This window comes from Sturnus vulgaris, chromosome 7 (assembly GCF_052056855.1).
Source record: "Sturnus vulgaris isolate bStuVul1 chromosome 7, bStuVul1.hap1, whole genome shotgun sequence".
NCBI classification, from domain to species: domain Eukaryota; kingdom Metazoa; phylum Chordata; class Aves; order Passeriformes; family Sturnidae; genus Sturnus; species Sturnus vulgaris.
Window position 1 is genome coordinate 41,909,626 of NC_142249.1, and position 8,311 is coordinate 41,917,936.

Genomic DNA, 8,311 nt, shown 5'->3' on the forward strand with positions numbered 1-8,311 from the left:
TCTCTGCTGCTATTGTCCATTTTATTTAAATGTGGATAACTACCAGAACTTACACTTGAAAACATAAAAAGCTGTAGTCTGTGGTAAATCTTTACTAATGTTTATAAATTCTTACCTAGCTATTTAAGATTGTTCTGACCATTTTGGATTGAAATGCTTTCTATAAATGGTGGTACAACAAATTCTTATACATGTATTGGAATTGTGTTTCCTACAGATATGTGTTAGTAATTACCACAGTAACAATGTATCTGCAAAGAGTGCAGTATGTTGAAATGCCATGAGTTTAGTTTGTTGTTAGAGTATGTAAAACTAACTTGTGCAGGTGAAAGGATGTGCCTTACCAGCTGAAATGCACTCGTGATTTTTAAGAGTTAACTTTGCTAGCGTTGCATGAGCTGGCCTGTTATCTCTAAGACTTGAAAGAAAACTGAGTGCTAAGGAAATGGCATAATGGTATATTTCTATGCCCCTTCTAGTAACTTCAGGCATTCAGTGCCAACATTTACAATTATTGTTTGGTAATTAGTTGAAATACAGTTCTGGGACATTAATCTGAAAAGTGAAGGTCCAGGCATATGTGAAGATGTTTGTAACTCATTTCTGAAGGTGAATTAAGTTTATAATAAATGTTCAGTCCTTGTGGAGTTAGATGGTACAGCTTAATCAAGTGTCATACAGTGAAGCAGTCAGTATTTCATATCCACTCAATACATTTAGGGCTACAAGCATGGGTTCTGTCTGATACCCTAATAAATTGATGGCTTGAATGATATTTTTAATTTTTTTTCTTCAGTCTTTGTAACAAACACAATTCCATGAAGGTAAGCAACGTAAGGAGCTCACGTACAAATGTGGTCGAAACAGTACGAATATTTGGTGTCCTACAGCCTTGTTGAGCTTCAGTGCAAATGAAGGAGCGACATGGGGGAATACCACAGTGGAATTGGTGAAGTGTAGAGGGTCGGAATGCACCAGCTGGGAAGAATGTTGCCCCCAGACCCAGCTACCTCCTTATGGAGGTAGAGCTCTTAGAGGAGAGAACTCTCTTTAGAGCAGAGCTGCTTTGCAGCCCTGGTGCCCCACAGCTTTAGATGGGTAGAACCTGGGAGCAGCCAAATTAGATGTCCTCTATGTCACTGTGCTGTGAGATCTCTGTCCATGGGAGCACCTATCTGTGCGAGCTCTTGTGGGTCCACGCAAGTGGATTTTAGTTAGCACGCTGCACGTGCGTCCATGCAGGTGTCTGTGCAAACATGCATTTCGTCTTGTTCCCTGGGTTTCAGGACATAAGGAATAACTGTGGCTTGTTGCTGGTTCTGGCAATTCATAGGCATACCTTATCCTTAGTAGTGAGCCCACATCTCCCTAATGAGGCCAATGATGACAGAACCACGAGTAAATGGGAACAAGCTGCAGAACTGAGTGTCTCATCCCATCCTGGGGCCAGTTAAGAGCGGTGAAGTTGACAGGACACAAAGGCGTTCAGTGCCATCGTGAGTCTTTAGGGCTGTGGCTCCTGCAGAGGTCCTTGGTGCTCCAAGTGCCTGTCCTGGGCTCCTGTGTGAGGGGTGAGAAGGAGAGCATGTTTTTCCATATCACAATTCTGACTGCTGCTGTGTGTGCAGTAGTCTTTTGTGCTGTGCCACCCTCACCTGCCAGGTTGTTTGTACTGCATTGACCTGCCTCGTTTCAAACGTCCCTCTTGTGCATTGCTGCGCTCCTCCCAAACCCAAGCACGGGCTGGGCTCTTCTGCCCGTTAGTACCGCAAATGAGAACGCTGCACGTGTGCAGCACAGAGGCTCCCACCCGCGTGCGCAATTAAAAAGCAGTAATAAAAGTCCTCAAACATAAAAACACGCAGCAGAACTGCATGCACGTGAGCAGGAGGACCCAAAAAAGCAAAGGGACGAGAAACGACTTGGAGAGCGACACACACGCAGCAGGGTGAGAGGCTGCGCATGTGCAGCAAGGGGTGGGGGGGGGGGAAGCTGCGCGTGGGGCTGCTCGCTGACTCCACCTGTTGGCCGACAGGAGGCACTGCAGCCTCCGGGACAGGCTGCACATGCGCAGTGACCCGAGGATCCTCATCCGGGAAAGCCGCGCTGCGCACGCGCAGTGCCTCGGCAAGGCCGCGTGGCTGCCGCGGCTTCTTCCGCTCCATGCCGCCGCCGGGACCTCATGGCTTCCCTGCCGCCACCTCATGCCTGTCCTGCCCTTGTGGGGCCACGGTGCCCAGAGTGCCAATCACACTGGCAGGGACACTGGAAGAACTGTGAGGGAAGTGGGAACGTTGGAAGGCACGCTGGGAGGAAACTAGGGGCACAGGGAGGACACTGGGACTCCTGGGAGTGATCCTGCTATTGAGAAGGACACAAAAACGTCAAAGTCATCCCAGTGCTGCAGGACACTCCAGAAACCACGAAGACACGGAACAGGGCCCCCTGGGGCCATCCAGGACCACTCCAAGGGCAAGCAGAGTTCTAGGTGGTGCCAGCTTTGGTCTGGGAGAAATCCTGCGTCAGTTGGAATTTTAGCAGGCAGAAGCCCAGTTCCTGGAACAGGGACCTATACGCAAACTGTGGTCCTTTTCCCTGTAAAACAAAATTGACCCTCCCAGTTTCCTGATGTCAGTTTGGAGGAGGCAGTTGGCATTCAAACAGTGGGCTAGGTTTGGAAACGGTGGCAGGATCCTGATACATCACTCTGTGCTCGATTGCTCCTGCCTAGATCCATCTCTCAGTGCTCAATTGCTCCTGCGTTCATCCCATAATTGGCGTTCGATTGCTAATGCCTGCCGATCGATTAGCTCGGCGATCGATCACTAATCCCTGCCGATCGATTAGATCGGCAATCGAGTGACCGTGCCTGCCGATGGATCAGGTCGGTGATCGATTAGATGGGTGATCGATTGCGGATGCCTGCCGATTAATTAGATCGGAGCTCGATTGATTGCGCCTGCCGATCGATTAGATTGGCGATCAATTCGTAATACCTGCCGATTGATTCGATCGTTGCTCGATTGATCACGCCTGCTGATCGATTAGAAATGCCTGCTGATGGATTGCGAATGCCTGGCGATCGATTAGATCGGCGATCGATTGATCGCGTCTGCCGATCGATTAGTTCGGTGATCGATTGCTGATGCCTGCCGATCGATTAGATCGGCGATCGATTGATCGCGCCTGCCGATCGATTATATCGGCGATCGATTTCCAATGCCTGCCGATCGATTAGATCGGCGATCGATTGCTAATGCCGGCCGATCGATTAGATCGGCGATCGATTGCTAATGCCTGCCGATCGATTAGATCGGCGATCGATTGCTAATGCCTGCCGATCGATTAGATCGGCGATCGATTGATCACGCCTGCCGATCGATTCGATCGGCGATCGATTGATCGTGCCTGCCGATCGATTAGATCGGCGGTCGATTGATCGCGCCTGCCGATCGATTAGATCGGCGATCGATTGATCGTGCCTGCCGATCGATTAGATCGGCGGTCGATTGATCGCGCCTGCCGATCGATTAGATCGGCGATCGATTGCTAATGCCTGCCGATCGATTAGATCGGCGATCGATTGCTAATGCACAGTATTTGCACACTCCTTGCACACCCTTTGCACTCATACAGAGGCAGGAGGTTTCTCAGTTCTGGTCGGGGTTTTTTGGGGCGTTCATTCAGGGGGATTTCCTCAAGGATTGGGACACTCCTTGATTCCATCCCTTGCCTGTCTCCCAAGCGCCACCTGCTCAGCTCCATGAAGGCGGCCGGACGGAGGCTTCACCCCTCCAGCGTCGCTCCCGGGGCTCCGTCCCGAGCGGGAGAGGCGCCGGCAGCTGCCCGCGCACATCCCGCTACCCCGGCGCACAGCCCCGCGCGTCCGCCCCGGCCCGCCGGGAGTTGTAGTCCCGGGCTGCGAGCCACGGGGAGCTGCAGTCCCGCGAGGAGAGCGAACGGGTCCTTCGCCCCTGTGAGGGGCGGGACCTTTCCCAGCATCGCCCCTCCCGAATGCCGGCTTTGTAAACGTCAAGGTAAAACGTCGTTTCAGACATCTGCTGAGAGTTTCCCATGGAAAGTACACCTATTCGATATGCCTGCGAGTAGCAGAAACTAGTCAGTTCCAAGACGGCCAAGCGGATAGGTCAGATTTGCTGCGGAATACCGCTCTCAAGTCCGGACGCCGCACCACGATGATTTCCACTTACACTCTATGACTGAAAGTGAGCTTGCATGGTGACTTGCCTGCCAGATGAAAGGCAAAGGGCTACAAGACACATCTACACAGCACTGTACTTAATACTGAGAAAAGCCAGCCCCCGGCACCACCCCTAACCCTGACTCCAGCCCCCGGCACCACCTCTAACCATCACACTCCCCCAGAACCACCCCTAACCCTAACCCAATATCCCGGCACCACCCCTAACCCTGACACGAAGGGTGACCCTTTTCCCTGTGAAGCAAAACTCACCGTCCCACTTTCCTGATACCAGTTTGGAGGAGGCGTTTGTCACTCCAAAGGCAGCCGGGCTTCTAAGTGGTGGCAGCTTGGGTCTGACAGAAATCTTGATCTGTTCGGAATTTTAGCAGGCAGAAGCACAGTCCCTGGAACATGGACCGTGACACAGTGACCTATTTCCCTGCGAAAGAAAAACCACCCTCCCAGTTTCCTGATGGCAGTTTGGAGCAGGCAGCTGGCACTCAAACAGCACCTGGGTTTCTAAGTGGTGGCAGGTTGGGTCTGGAAGATTTCCTGCATTATTAGGAAAAAATAATTTTAAGTTGAGGGAAAACATTTTCTTTTCCATAATTGTCTGTGTTTAAATTGAGGGGAATCTCCTTCCCTGCAATTTTAATGGTATCAATTGAAGAAAACCCTGCTTTTTCCATGATGTCAGGGATATCAGCTGATAGGGAATCCCCATTTTCCATTTTTTTCCAGTTCAAATGGAAAAGGAGAACCTTGACAATGCTCTTTTATGGGTTTGAATTGAGGGTAACTCCTGTATTTTCATCATCCTACTGTTTAAATTGGGGGGGGGGAAGCCCAGTTGTGCCTCCTTTTTAAGGATATATATTATATACTATATATTTTATATAGATTTGTTACTTATATTTGTTCATATTATATGTTTATACAAATATATTTATAGTCTTATTTTGACGTAATTTTATTTTGATGTCATTTCCCCTGCCTGACTTCTGTGCAGCTCCTAGCTGGAAAAAACTGGGAAAACTTAGGGGGATAGAGGTGAAATTTTTAGCTGAATATTTCGAAAATTTCTAATTATACTGAAATTATTTCTGATAGCCTAGTGAGAAGAACACAAACTCACAGCCATTCAGGGCTGAAAGTCCCCTGCAGCAAGAGCTCAGCACACACCCACAGAGCCAAGTCCAGCATCTGAAAGAAAGAGAGAAGAAAAAGGTGATTTCTTTTGTTTCAAAGTTATTTCAAGTCCTCAAACCCAAACCAACTCTCGATTTTAGTTAGGTGGATCGTGAGCAGTGGGCACGGGTCGTGTCATTCATGAGGATGTGAGTGACGTTTCCTGGAGGCAGAGCAGCTGATTTCAAAAGTTCACTTCCTGCCTCGTGCCTGATCTGCACGGGAGAAAACCTCTTCCATGAAGGCATTTTTCTCCATCTAATCCCCTTTGCCCAGTGTAAGAGTCGGTCCGGAGTTCCCTCATACACCTCATGACCATTGCGAGGATAGAGGCTATCCCGAGGACCCCCCACCCACTCACTTCTGGACAGGAGTTCTGGCCTGGTCCAGGTGGCTGCTGGCCAAGGGACTGTTTGCTGGTGCGCTGTGCTTGCCGTGCTGCTATGGTACAATGCCTTCGAACAGGTACTGCACCTACAGCTGCTTCTCGGAGCACCACTGCATGTTCTGTCTGGAGCACCTCACAATGGCCCATAAATCTCCACACCTCTTGGCCAGACGCCACTCGCTTTGGAAAAGGACTGTAAGAAAGCGACCCTCTGGAGAAGCCTTTGAGATCTCCCCACAGAAGACGTGTCTATTGGCAGGGACCACGAGGACACCGGAGTCTACTGGCTGGAACCACGAGAACCCCGGTATCTATTGGACCAGACCACGAGGACATCCATCTCGTCTGTCGGTAGCTATTCCCTATCTCCCTCTTTCTCTCTCTCTCTTTACTTTATTTTCTTTAACCCTCCCTCTATCACAAAACTGAGTTGTTGGCACTCAATAAAAGTGCATTTCTGCTTGTGCTGAGCACGCTTCCTCACTTTCCCCGTTCTGGGTTCTGGCTCCAGTCCAGTCTGAGTCTTCCCCTATTTTCCATGGTAAGAGACAGGAAATTGTCCTGGTCAAGGTGTAAGCCCTTAAACTGCACATTGATCTGGGGTCTGTGACTGGATTCCAGCAGAAAACACAATATGTGTATCCAAAAACAAGGATAAAATGATTCTTTCTGCTTTTAGTGGGACCAGGGCTTATTTTGTCCTGGAATGACAAAGAACTCCCTCAGACCCTCCTCAAAAAGCCAAAGCGCAGCAGGGGAGAGAGGGAGGGAGGGAGGGAGGGCACCTCTGCTTCACCTGCTGGGGACAGCACAGGTCCAGCTGCTCCCAAGGACTGGGAATGTGTCTGGAGCCAAAAGCACCTTCCCATGCTGGAGGGACTTTTCTAAAGCACCACCTCTGGGAAGCAGAGGGCTATGGAAGAAATTGAGTGGGAATTTACAATAATAGTCATCATGTTATTGGGAAAGAGCAACAACGGAAACAACAGTAATTCCAAGGGAGCAGGAGGGATGCTGAGCTTTAAACAAGGTTTGAGTGAGGCAGCATCTCCTGGGAGTTCTAAAGCACAGCTCCAGGTCTGGGATTACAGGAGCAGTTCAAACTCCTACTGTCCAATCCCTGGATTTGCCTCCTGCCAGCACTCAGCACCTCGGTCATGTTTGGGTGCAAGTGCTCCAGTGCTGCTGCCTCGAGGGATTGAGAATATGGGCATTAAAGCCCGTCCCACAGGGGTTTCCCTGGCTCTGAGCTCTGGCACCCCTGGCATTTCAATGAAATCAGTTCCCATCACTTTGAAGATACACTGAATAAACTCAGGGCACGTAAATAAACCTTTCTCCATAAGGACATCCCCAGGGAATACAGTTATTCCTATGCCTGGTCACACAAACCAGCAGCCAGGTTTTGGGGAGAGACTCTGGGGAGAGCGCGCAGCCATCCCTGCAGCCATCGCAGTCATAAGCAAACAGCTGCGTGTCGCTGGGACTGCACGGGAGTTGGACTTGCTCTGCTTGCCCTGTGCCTTAGGGGCCCTCCCCGCTCCTCCGCCACCTCCCCTCTCCCCACCAAGTCACCGCTGCTCCCTGGTCCAGGCTGCGATCGCAGAGCTCGCCTTTGCCACCCGGAGCCACTCCCGGGCAGCCTGCAGGCTACGCCCCACCCCGCCCCCTGTCCCGAATGCCGATGGGGCGCTCCGGTGAGAGCTCTGCGGGGGCCTTTTAGCCGGGACCTGGGCACGAGAGAGGGTCGGAGAAGGGGAGAGGGGTCTCGGAAGCGGGACCCAGCGCGACCACGGACTCTTTGAGCAGCCCTGGCTCCGCCCGGCTGGGCGCCCCGCGCTACCATGGGCTGCAGCCTCGCAGCTTCCAAGCCCCTCCAATCCCGGCCCGCCTTTCTCCGCCCTGTCCAATCAGAGCCGCCATTTCAATCCGGGCACGGCCCCGCCAAGCTCGGCCCGCTCAATCGCGGCCCCGCTCCCGCTCTTCACCTCAGACGCTGTTTCGGGAGACGGCAGAGCCGTGCCGCTGGTGGGGGAGCCTCAGCAGGTGCTGTTGAAGCCGAGGAAGGGCGGGCGGGAGCCCCCCCGTTCAAGTCGCGCCCCGGAGTTCTGCCAGGGAAACTGGGAGACGGCGGGAAGCGGGCGGAATCGAGGAAGCGGGGCTTGAGGGGACTGTAGGGGCTGGAGCCGAGCACGGCGGGAACGGGCGGGCTGTGATTGGCGGGCCGGCGCTGCCTCGGCCTGTGATTGGCTGGCCTGGCCGGCCCTGGGGCATAAATAGCGTGCGCTGGGAGGTGTGCGGCCAATAGTGCGGCGGCGAGCGACGAGGGACGGTGGAGAGCAGCGGCGGCAGAGGCTGCAGGTGCGCGATCTGAGGAGCGCCTCAGCGCCAGGACGGGACCCGCGCGGCTGCCGATCCGGGGAGCGCTGGTGAGCACGGATGCGGCTACCGAGGCTGGCAGTGTCCTGGGGCAGCGGGGCCGGCGGTGCTCCGTTCTTTGTGCCCTGTGCGGCTCGGGCGGCCTGTGGGGG

The 8,311-nt window shown here is 52.6% G+C and overlaps 2 long non-coding RNA genes across 2 annotated transcripts; one reads left to right on the forward strand and one right to left on the reverse strand.

Moving 5' to 3' along the window:
• Positions 1–4: 4 nt before the first annotated feature.
• LOC148223258 (uncharacterized) lies at positions 5–7,931 on the reverse strand. Its single transcript, XR_015804946.1, has 4 exons — positions 7,769–7,931; positions 5,340–5,407; positions 4,475–4,643; positions 5–1,560 (listed from the first exon to the last, which is right to left on the reverse strand). It is a non-coding gene; the product is annotated as an uncharacterized LOC148223258 (long non-coding RNA).
• On the forward strand, positions 4,599–6,263 carry LOC148223259 (uncharacterized). Its single transcript, XR_015804947.1, has 2 exons — positions 4,599–4,737; positions 5,315–6,263. It is a non-coding gene; the product is annotated as an uncharacterized LOC148223259 (long non-coding RNA).
• Positions 7,932–8,311: the final 380 nt, after the last annotated feature.